At 42.7% G+C, this 12,634-nt stretch overlaps 1 pseudogene; it reads left to right on the top strand.

The window, feature by feature from the left end:
* The window catches only part of LOC123510437, a 25,246-nt pseudogene extending 12,707 nt beyond the window's left edge, over positions 1–12,539 (top strand).
* Positions 12,540–12,634: the final 95 nt, after the last annotated feature.

The following is a 12,634-nucleotide window of genomic DNA, read 5'->3' as shown; positions in this document are numbered from 1 at the left end:
AGAGAGAGAGAGAGAGAGAGAGAGAGAGAGAGAGAGAGAGAGAGAGAGAGAGGGAGAGGGAGAGGGAGAGGGAAAGAGAGAGCTCTCCACCATCTTGCATTTCTTCCACGTGGTCTACATTTACACACACACACACTGTCACTGTCTTAACATTCACCTTGGTGTGTGTGTGTGTGTGTGTGTGTGTGTGTGTGTGTGTCCTGAGTTCTGAACATGACACAGTCGCTTTTATTATTATTATTATCATTATTATTATTATTAGTAGTAGTAGTATCATCATCATCGTCATTATCACCACCATTATCATCATTATCATCATTATCATTGTAATTATCATGAAATGAGGATCACTTATAGTTTTCTATTGCTTCTCTAAATTCTCGTCCTCGTCGTCGTTGTGTTACAGAATATCATGTAAACAAAGGAGATACACGTGGCCGTTACAATCGTGAGCTTTCCTCTCCTCCTCCTCCCCCCTTCATCTCATCCTCCTCCTCCTCCCCCCTTCTCCCCTTCTCTTCCTCCTCCTCTTCTCCTTGAAAAGAAAACTGCAAGACGGTTTCCTCATTTTTCTACAACAACAACAACAACAACTACTACTACTACTACTACTACTACTACTACTACTACTACTACTACTACTACTACTACTACTACTACTCGTCCTTCTTCGTCATTGTCTCATGCATTACGACGACAATAAAATTCACCAGTATGATTTTTCTCCGCTTTAGTAGAATCACACACCTCACTCAGGGTCTTATTCTGAAACACTTCTGCTCTGTACAACCTCCAGTATACTTTAAAAAGGCTTTAGTTGAAGTAATCCAGCTCTTTTTTTTTTTTTTAAGTTTGCGTGGTTTTAATGAACAAATTGATAAGATTTTCACATTATTGATAGGAGAAACACTATTAAGAATACCTCTCATTATTTCTGTGGCTTTTGAAAATAGTCAAAAGATAGCCAAAAGACGGCGTAGTTGGTTATGGCGGCTTGTGGGCCTCCGGTCTATGTGGTTCGAATCCTTGCCAAACCTAGTTGCTTGGTAGTAGCTTTCTCCCGCTAATCCTAGAGGTGCCATATGATCTAAGCTATTGTGGCAAGTAATGGAATAATCTACATTTCAACAGAAGCAAGCATCTTTGTGACATTTTAAGGTGCTCGCCAACAAGAGAAATACTCAACCCGTGGACGATTAATGACATGCTATACTCTGACTACTAATTAGTATGGCTACCCGTGCATAAGGTTACCAAATTGTATGTTATTAAACACACACACACACACACACACACACACACACACACACACACACACACACGTGCATGTTATCATCCTTAAATATCTAAAAATCATGTCAGTGTGAAAGATTTGAAACTGACCCTGAAAGTTGAAATAACACTGCATACCCCCTAAGTTTAAAGGTCTCCCTCTCTCCCCACCCCAACAGACTCTCCCTCCCTACATCCCTCCCACGCAGGTCCCCCATGTGATGTTGCCACCATGCCATGCAAATCTTGTTTCTACAAATATTATGACATTATTTTCAATACAACTTTTACTTCATTTCATGTCGTCTTTCTGTTTGACTGCACTGGGATGCTGAAAATTGGATGCAAATATTACAAAAGAAACATAAGGTGACATGTAGAATTGATAACAGGACTTGTTACTCCACACACACACACACACACACACTGAGAGAGAGAGAGAGAGAGAGAGAGAGAGAGAGAGAGAGAGAGAGAGAGAGAGAGAGAGAGAATTTTATATATCTTTGCAAACTGCACTCTGATTAGTTTGTATCACTTTGATGTAACAATAACACAAAGGGTCAAGAAATAAACGTCATAACAGTGTGTGAGTGAACAACCCGGCTAAGCATCTCTTGTGACCTTTGAAAATAGTTAACAGGAAAAACACTCTCTTAAGAACCCAGCAAGCATCTCTCTGGCCTTTGAAAAATAGTTAACAGGAGAAACACTTTTAATCTCTTCAGTACTGGGACACATTTTTACCATGAGATTTGGGTATGATTAAACGATTTTACTTACATTAGGAAGGGTCTATGGAGATCAGAAGATTAATGAATAGGATCTTCATTATTTTAGTCCCCACATAAGGTTCTCAAGCTGTATAAAATCACCAGTTAGTTAGCAGAATGAATAGGAAAACGCTTCATGGTACTGAACCCAGCTAATCATCTCTGTGGCCTTTGAAGACAGTCGTGGCGAGAGAACAAAGCGTTTTTGAATAGAGGGTTTTCTTACACCGCCTTGCTTTCCGTTAATACCAACTCCCCTGGTCAGATTTCGTAACAGTGAGGGCTGAGGATCGGGGGAAAGAAAAGGCATAATTTGGCCCATGTTCTGAAACACTTCACTGTTTTCAAAGGACTCTAGTTGAAGTGACACCGGTTTTTAAGCGTGCTCCCGTAATTCTAGTGACATTTTAACAAGTTTTCAGCATTATCAACACGACAAATACTCTTTAGAACTCGGCTAATCGTCTCTGCGGTCTTTGAAAATGGTCGCGGTGAGAGAGGGAGGCATTTCTAAAGATTTTTTTTTATGTCCTGGCCTATAGCGCCTCTAGGTATTGGAAGCTCTGTTAAGCTTCCACCCATTAGTGGCGCAGGCAATTTTATTTATAGTTTTATCCATATCAGGGCCCACATCTACACCCAAGACCCTCGATGTTGCGGCGCCAAAGCCAAAATCCATTCATCCATCAACATCTTTATTGTAACCACCTAGAACCTGGGTACCATGGTGACATCTAAGTAACTTTAAACCACACAACAAATGGCAAAGTATCAAGGCAGTACGTGGTGGGATTCGAACCTACATGTGCACGTCTGCTTGATCCCACTCTCGCCACCTTACCTACTACGCCACCGCCTCCCGATTTATATGGCGTATTGGCAGGTGCAGTTGACTTCTGACCGCGAATGCAGCACAGCAGGGGGACCAAGCAGGAGCAGCAAGGGTTGGCTGGCCATGGGGAAAGATGATTTGTGTGTGTCTATTTTTTACGTAAGAGGAAACTGAGTTATTTACATCCCTCTGTTTACATCCGGTATTGTGACGAAGGTTGAACAGATTGGATATATATATTCTCTCTCTCTCTCTCTCTCTCTCTCTCTCTCTCTCTCTCTCTCTCTCTCTCTCTCTCTCTCTCTCTCTCTCTTTACCAAATCTTTTTTCGTTATTTGATTTATTTATGGATGACTGGAAACTTTTCGTCTCATTTTTTTTGTCTTCTAAAAGTGAAGTGCTGGAAAATAGGAGGAGGAGGAGGAGCAGGAGCAGGAGGAGGAGGAGGAGGAGGAGGAGGATATTTATATACTTTTATCTCGTATCATTAAACTTATCTATAAGCCACCTTTATTATATTTTTCCTTCTATTTTTAGCTCAAATTACTTTCGCTGCATTATTTATGATGATTCAAGGTGAGAGAGAGAGAGAGAGAGAGAGAGAGAATCAGTCCTGAATATTGAAATTAGAAGCAGCAACTCGTTAGGAAAACATCGAATGAAATAGAGAAATAAAAACGAGAATTTAAAACCCTCGCATAGATAGATACTCCGAACCTGTGCTCTATTCACCTCCACTACTTTCAAACGGTCTAATTAAAATGACACTAGTTTTTAGGATGCTTTTTTATTATTCTACTGAGGGATTACCGACATTTACATATTATCAGCACATAAAGACACCCTTGACAACGACTAATGATCTCTATGGCCTTTGAAAATAGTCGTGGTGAGAGAGCAAAGCGTTTCTAATTACGGAGAGGAAGGGACCGTGGCAGGCGGCAGCAAGAGAGAGAGCTTAGTGTGGCCAGACGGGAAGTAATGATGGTGATGATGATGATGATGATACCTTGACGAGAGGAACTGTAGAAAGTTTTGGGATTACTCAACGTCAGTCTAGGTTATCTTGACATGCGAGGAAGACACGAATTGAATATGGAGAGAGAGAGAGAGAGAGAGAGAGAGAGAGAGAGAGAGAGCTTTGCTCTCTCACCGTCTATTTTCCAAGGCCACATATATGATTAGCGGGGTTTTCAAGAGTGTTTCTCCAATTTTTTATTAATTCTTTTGAATCTTTTATAGAGACTACAATTCGAATGTGCCTTTTCTAATATTCTTTTTTTTGCCCTTAGTAGTTCTCCCTCTTACATAAAAAAAAGAAGTTAATAATGTAGAAATTTTGTCACTCTGTCTCTAGAACCGTAAAAACACCTTAAAAAAATCGCTTGAATGTGAATAAAGACTTTTGAAATATAGAAGGCGATGCACAGAAGTGTTTGAGAATACGAGCCAGAGAGTGATTGCGCGTCCTTCTAACCAGTACATTCACCCACCCTCACTTTTACCCGCCAACTTATCACCAAGAGATTCATGAGACCAGAGACAACAGATAAGGCAGGCTATCATTTGTTCATCCTTTGTATTCCCTTGTGTTCCTTATTATTATTCATCCTGTTCCTCATCCCTGATTCTAAGCAACTTCCTCCTCTCCTGGTCCTCCCGCTCTCATCCTCCTTCCCTGTTGCTCAGTTGTTGGCATGTCTGAGTATAATGCAAAATGTCCTTAGTTCGAATTCTGACTGCCGGGGTTCTTTTTACGACACTGCCAGTTGTTAGAATAAAGCCTGTATTCTGAAACGCTTTGCTCTCTCACCATCACTGCTTTCCAAAGGCTTAAGTTGAAGATACTCGTGTTTTTAACCCCTTCAGTACTAGAAGGTAATTTTATCATGAATTTTTGGTGTGATTAGACCATTTTATTGACATTGGGAAGGGTCTATGGAGGTCAAAAGATTAATAGCTAAATTCTTCGCTATTTTAATACCCATATAAGTTTCTGAATCTGTATAAAATCACCAAATAGTAAGTAGAATGAATCCGTGTTATGGTTATGAAGAGAATAAGGGTATTTTCATGGTTCAGGTGATGGATTGGCACAATTTCCAGTTTATTAAAAGGAAAACTTGTCTTGAAAACATAGCTAATCGTCTCTGGCCTTGGAAAATTGTCGTAGTGAGAGAACAAGGCATTTCTGAATAAGGGTCTGATCCAGCTTTTAAAATGTGTACCCTACCGATCACTTATGACTGGGAAGGCAAAGCTGACGGATATAGGATTTCTAGCTAGCCTATTCCATCAAGCCGAGTGGCGGGCAGTGTGAGGCATCCAGCACTAGGCCAACGCACATGATTTGACGCGGCAGTTCAGTGTTATTTCTCTTCTTTACGGTTTTTACGTCCAGTTCGCGTAGTCTAGTCCTCAGGAAGAATTGATAGGCCTGAAGATTCCTCGGCCAGACACGGCACGCCTTTAGTCATGCTTTCTAACCAGGCTGAAGGACTCCTGGGAAGAGAGGAAGGGAAAAAGTTATGTAACCTTGTCCTATAATTACTTTTTTCCTATTTTGCCTGTTTTTCGTCTCCCTCCGCCCTTGCTCTCTCTCTCTCTCTCTCTCTCTCTCTCTCTCTCTCTCTCTCTCTCTCTCTCTCTCTCTCATTAATAAAATGAGCTGTTTGCTTTAAAAACATCAAATATAACAAAAAGAGAAACACGTATGAGAGAGAGAGAGAGAGAGAGAGAGAGAGAGAGAGAGAGAGAGAGAGAGAGAGAGAGAGAGAGAGATTTCAGAAATATGCTTCCCAACAAAAATAAATAAATAAATAAAATAAAAGGTCTATACACACACACACACACACACACACACACACACACACACACACACACACACACACACACACACACACACACACACACTTCCCTAATGGTATCTCTGAAACTACAATCAATAAAACGTACCCAAGTGAATCTTAAATATCAAAGTTAAAGCAGGAGGCAGCGGTGAGGAGGTGAGGACAGAGGCTGGCAGGGGGAATGAACCAGCACATGTAACAAAGGAACTGAATGAACGCCCGTATCTGAAACATTCGCTCTTGTATTGGAGAAAAGAGGAAGAAAATAAATAAATGATCACAGATGGTAAATGATACATAAATCGATGAATAAATGCTACTACTACTACTACTACTACTACTACTACTATTACTTTTGCTACTACTGCTATTGCCATTTCAGCAACAACAACAACAACAACAACAATAAAAATAACAACTACTGCAACTACTAAAACTATTACTACTACTTTTACTACTACTACTACTACTACTACTACTACTACTACTACTACTGATAACAACAACAACAACAACTACTACTACTACTACTACTACTACTACTACTACTACTACTACTACTACTACTACTACTACTACTACTACTACTACTACTACATGCTCTTAAGGAATTCATCATAAATCTTTAAGGATATTTTCATGATAACTAATATAAAATTCTTTGGTGCATTAGAATGAGAAAACAATGTTGTCCTTGAAAGTAATACTGACGCTGGATGAAAGTGGCTAAGACTTCGTGTAACTGTGAGGTCATGGCAGATTCAGAGAGGAAGTGAAGTGGACACTGGCTCGTATTCTCAAACTTTTATGTGCTTCACCTCCACTATTTTAAAAAGCTTTATTTAAATTTACACGAGTTTTTAAGGGTGTTTGTACGGTTCTAGAGGCAGAGTGACAAGATTTCTACTTTACTAACTGGAGAAACACTCCTAAAAACCCTGCTAATCGTCTCTGTGGCCTTGGAAAATAGTCATGGTGAAGAGAGCAAAACGTTTCTAAATGTGAACCAGGCTCGTATTATCAAACACTTCTGTGCTTCAACTCTATTATTTCAAAAGGCTTTGTTGAATTTACACGAGTTTTTTAAGGTATTTATATGGTTCTAGAGGCAAAATGACAAGATTTCTACATTAATAACTGGAGAAACACTCTTGAAACCCCGCTAATCATCACTGTGGCCTTGGAAAATTGTCGTGGTGAAAGAGCAAAGCGTTTTTTTAATACGGACCAATAGCTAGTGGTGAACAGAAGCTTTACAAGTAGACTGAGTGAAGGAGTAAGGAGGAAGGGAGGGAGAGGACAGTAGACCAGTGGAGAGGATGTCAGGAGAGAAGGATGGTGTACACGTATATGGGTGAAGAGGAGTTAGTTCAAAGGACAGTGAGGATTTTGAAGTCTGTGTGTATAGAATTTGATCGGGTTAAGTTTGTATTGGTGGTTGTTGTTGCTGGTTTGTGTTATTCGTCGTGGTAGAGGTAGTGGTTTTGCTGTTCTTGCCGCTAATGTTGCTCTCGTTACTACTACTACTACTACTACTACTACTACTACTACTACTACTACTTCTGCTGCTGCTACCACTGCTATAACAACAAAAACTACTACTACTACTACTACTACTACTACTTTACTACTACCACCCATGAATTATACACGAGAGAGAGAGAGAGAGAGAGAGAGAGACTGAGACTGAGTGGGAGGGAGCCTTACACAACCAGTGGTGACTCTCCGCCCGAGTGACGCTGCTCATCATGCACAAAGGAACATGAAAATATAGACCAATAAAAAAGTATAAAGAAAAAAAAACTGCAACGGTTTCCTAGCGGGTGGGCTTTGAGATAGGAGGTACCCTAAAAAGTATCCCCTTTAGCCCAGAAATTCCGTGAAAAGCCCACATAGTATAAAAAAAAAAAAAAAAAGTAGCACCATTGACGGACGGAACCTAATATGGCCCCTCCTCTCCTCCATTACTCTTTATTCCCTCCCTTCCTCATTACCTCTCACGCTCCCCCATCCTCTCTCTCTCTCTCTCTCTCTCTCTCTCTCTCTCTCTCTCTCTCTCTCTCTGCACACACACACAGAAGGAATATTTTGCATATGAATCACTATCAAACACTAAAGTGATTCGTAATTGTGATATTTATTTTATTTGTTATATTATCATTACGTTCATTATGAAGCATCACTCTAATATGGAATGTTTGAATTGTAATTGTCTTCAGTAGTGCCGATTATTTCATTGCTTAGATAAAGTGAAAAATATTATATGAGTTTAGTTTATTTGTTTCAACAACAATAACAAGAAATTACAATAACTCATTGGATCTGATGTATTCAATGTATTTTGTCATTATTTTGCTCGTTGTCGTCGAGCATTACTACAGTAGCCTTTCCTGAAATGGACATTGTTTTAGTCTACCGCACACTCAACAGATGGCGCTGAAGGTTCCGAGTCACAGTGACAATTTCTTTGTCCCTAGTTTTCTGTTATATAATCTTGCTTTGTATTCAATGTCGTTGGTTAGATGGCTTGGTATAGTATAGAACACTGCTATATAAGACAAGTGAAGTGCATGAAGCCAATGGGTCCTAACGTGTCAGTTCTTGTGTGCTGCATGTACACTCCCATTTGTGTCCATGAATTCGTTGACTATTCTTAGATACTAATTGCACTATAACTAATTGCCAGGTAGGACTCTACATGGCCCTCATCTCCGGTGTGCTCCGTGACACGTCGCGGCGGCATCCTGTGCTGCACGTTCCAGTCATTAAACAAATATAATTGTTGAGTGTTACTGTTAGGGAAGTAATAGAAGACGATCAGTGTGTGAATGTGTAGCTCAGGCCGTGTTCAGAAACACTTTGCTTTCTTACCGCGACTGTTTTTAAAGGCAACAGATGATCAGCTGTGTTTTCAAGACTGTTTTTCATGTTCATAGTGTAGATATCTTGTTAATCTATCACTAGAACCGTAAAGAAAAATAAAAAAAAACGCCCTTAAAACTAATGTAGCTTTGATTGGAGCACTTTGAATGTAGTGGAGTTACTACGCAGAAGGTATTCAGAATCTGGTCCACAGAGCCACCCGCTCCCCGGTCACGTGGCTCATGTGAGGTGAAGCGATCACGCCTCCGGAAGTGCATCATTGCAGTCATTGAGTCATTGAGTCCATGAACCATACTCTCAATATATCATTGTTTTATTTCGACATACAACACGCTTCGGTGGAGGTTGTTGAGGGTTGTCAAGGGTGTGTTCATGATACCAGCAATAGTTTAGCAAGGAGTCCTTACCATTCACTCTGCTGTCAGTGGTGTGGGTAGAGAAGGAGGTGGAGGAGGAGGAGGAGGAAGCGGAAGCACACACACACACACACACACACACACACACACACACACACACACACACACACACACACACACACACACACACACACACACACACACACACACACACACAGATATTCACCAATCATCCAATCATCTGATGAACAAACGTAACATTTAAACGTTTCATTTCCTCACGCCGTGCACTGGAGACAATTATTTAACCTTTACAACACACATGTAGTGCTTACCTATCACGGCACGACACCTATTCTCGCTACCACTGCCTCTAAATTTCACCTAGCTTTGTCCGAGGTTTAGTTTTATTATTTCCTTCTTTATTAACTTATGACGCCAAAACATTACAAAGATAATCAAAAGTAGAATATTCTGTAGGAAAATACATAAACTGACAAATCTTTCCGTAATTCTCTCTCTCTCTCTCTCTCTCTCTCTCTCTCTCTCTCTCTCTCTCTCTCTCTCTCTCTCTCTCTCTCTCTCTCTCTCTCTCTCTCTCTCTCACCTGAAGGGTCGGTTTTGCATGTCCATTAAAAGATTTCAGTGTGTAAATTCTGGTCTGCGAAAGGAGCATCAGTAATTATAGGTCATATTTCGACAGTCACAATTTCCTCCATAAGAATGTTTCAGTCGTCATTATGTTTATGCATCACAGACTAACTGAGACTATCAATAGGAAAAGCACCTCTTGACAACCCAGGTAATCATATTTGTGTCCTTTGAAAATGGTCCTGAGCGTTTAAGACCCCTAGCTAGAGTCAATTGGCTGAGGTCATCTGCCGAGGGTTGGGATGGGCGCAGGTGGAGCAGGTCGCGGTCCGTCAGTTGCCAGGTGCGTTGAGCTGTGGCGCCTTTGTGTGGCAGACCGCGGTGTCCAGTGCGGCAGGTCTTGATAAGCCCTGATTGCACCCATTAAAGGTTGGCCTTGGGCTGTCCGAGGGTTTGTGCAGCTGGTGACCTGCCGCTACCCAGTGAGCTTCGGTGCCGGCAGGACGACCAGTGCGTAGTGTGTTCCCAGCCTCCAGGTAAGAAGGGTGTTGATCCCCGGCCTTCCATTTTACATAAGTCTTTTGCTCTCACGCCTTTGTGGACACGGGCACACATTTCGCCGTGCAACTTTGACTGTTTGATTATAGGATACCGCTGGATCGCTTCGTTCATGCATACAGGAACGAGATAGAAAAGTTATATCCCCTCAGGCTCCTTTAAGGGCTTGAGAACTTTGTATGCCAAGTAGCAGTGCACACACACACACACACACACACACACACACACACACACACACACACACACACACATACATAGATGGTGTAGATTTGGATAAGTTTAGATATGGAGACGGGGCCACACGAGCGTAAGGCCCAGGCCCTGTAAAGCTACAACTAGGTAAATACAACTATAGGTAAATACACCGAGAGCCATTGACGGACACTGCAAGTAATCGCTCAAAGCTCCTCGAATCATTTAAGAGCACACTTAATGATGTCTAACTGTTCTCTCTCTCTCTCTCTCTCTCTCTCTCTCTCTCTCTCTCTCTCTCTCTCTCTCTCTCTCTCTCTCTCTCGCAGGATGTTGTGGGCAGGGCTGGTGTCCCTGGCGGCGGTGGGAGTGGCAGCGCAGGACAGGGTGGCGTCCAGGCCCTGCTACCACCACCAGTCTGAAGGAGGAACCATCTATGACTTCGAGGAGTTGGATCTTTTCGAGACTAAAAACGTCTCCTTGTCTGACTACCGTGGACAGGTGGGTAATCTACGTCCCTCGCGGTGCACAGGGGCAGCGGGGGATGAGTGAGGGCTTCGTGTCTTGTTCCCTAGCAAATGTCAGCCTCGCAGACTGTATAGGTGTGACCAGAATAATAGAGTAGAGAGGAACTGTTTTTGTGTATGATGAAGGAATGCATGTCTGTATATGTAAGAGGGAGACAGACTGACTCACATGCAGATAGACAGACAAACAATGTGTGTGTGTGTGTGTGTCAGACAGACAGAGAAAAAAATAATAAGATATTCTGGTTTGTATGTTGTTTAGACACACGAAAAAGAATGCATATAATGTTTTGCCACAACGTCGCCTTTTTAACATGAATCTTTCTTGATGCTGAGTACAAATCCATGGCCAGTATTGGTGAGTGAGTGTTACACAAGTAATGGTGTGCTTGGTGCCGACAGGTGGTGCTGATCGTGAACGTGGCCACCTACTGAGGCCTCACGTCCCAGTACCACCAACTGAATGAGCTACACAACTCCCTCGCCAACCTCACCGTGCTCGCTTTCCCCTGCAACCAGTTCGGGAAGGTACGTGACTCCTCTGTTCAGTTCACATTGCAATCAAGTGTTAGAGTCTCGGCACGTTAGTGAACACAAGAACTGTAGCTACTTATGGTTATTTCTTGTCTCAGCAAGAACCAGCGAGCAATGGCGACGAACTCATGAACGGTCTCAAGTACGTGCGTCCTGGGAACGGCTTCGAGCCCACCTTCCCATTCTTCAAGAAGATCGACGTGAACGGGGAGGAGGAACACCCTCTGTACACTTACCTGAAGGTAATGCATGTTGATGGCAGCTTCTCTGCGGCGGAAGTTGTATGTCTTAAGCGTCAGGAATTTGGCATTACAAGTATAATGATAGGAAGCAGTGGACAGTGGTCAGCATGATGTATGTTCCCTGTGCTGAAATGGATGTACTGTACCTAACTGTTCAGACAAGCAGGCTGTGGTCTTAAAGGAAGGCTTCAAAAGACAAGATTTTAAGAAGTCATGGCTATATTATAGGTGAAAATCAAATTGTTAGAAATTACTGAGATAGCAGATGGTGTGAGTTATCCAGAGAATTATTCTTGCTGGTGTGAACATATCAAGGTTTTGGTGAGTGGTGAGAAGCAGGATGGGCTGGTGTGACGGGCGTGTTTGTTCCGCAGGCGTACTGTCCCTCCACGCGCCTGACCTTTGCCGACTCGTCTTCCCTGTCCTACAAACCCCTCAAGACCCACGACGTCCGCTGGAACTGGGAGAAGTTCCTCGTCACCAAGAGCGGCAAGCCCTTCATGCGGTACGACCCGGGCACTGAGCCGGAAAGCATCAGGAAGGACATCACGTTCCTACTGCAGCAGTCAGCTTAGAGGCTTGTCCACGTGTGGCCACGCCTTACTGCGTCACACTTGTGTAGCTGCAGTAGCAACACGAGACGCCATGCTCCTCTTGTGAACCTGTGTGTATGTGGTGCGTGCGTGTGTGTGGCGCTGGGAAAGGCTGTTTCCTGACAGCGGTCTGGCCTGATGCGGTGAAGGCGCCGCCGGAAACCTAACGGTGGGTGGCGCTGGAGGGCGGGGCGGCCTGGGTATAGTCTTCAGCTCATTCGGCTAGACTTGGGTGGCCCCAGCCAGGCCAGGCTGAGCGTCGGGGTGCGGCGGCTCCTATCCCGCCACACTGCGCCCACTACTGTACAGTTATTCATTAAAAGGGTTATTCAGAATAACATTTACAGAGTTTTATGAATTCACAGTATCACTTGACCATCGAGTCGATCACATTGATTAGCAAAAGAGCGTAGATGGTTCAATAGATTTGACAGG

This window comes from Portunus trituberculatus, chromosome 29, assembly GCF_017591435.1.
Source record: "Portunus trituberculatus isolate SZX2019 chromosome 29, ASM1759143v1, whole genome shotgun sequence".
Lineage (NCBI taxonomy): Eukaryota > Metazoa > Arthropoda > Malacostraca > Decapoda > Portunidae > Portunus > Portunus trituberculatus.
Note: the sequence above shows the minus strand (reverse complement) of the source record. Positions and strands in the feature narration are given on the sequence as shown.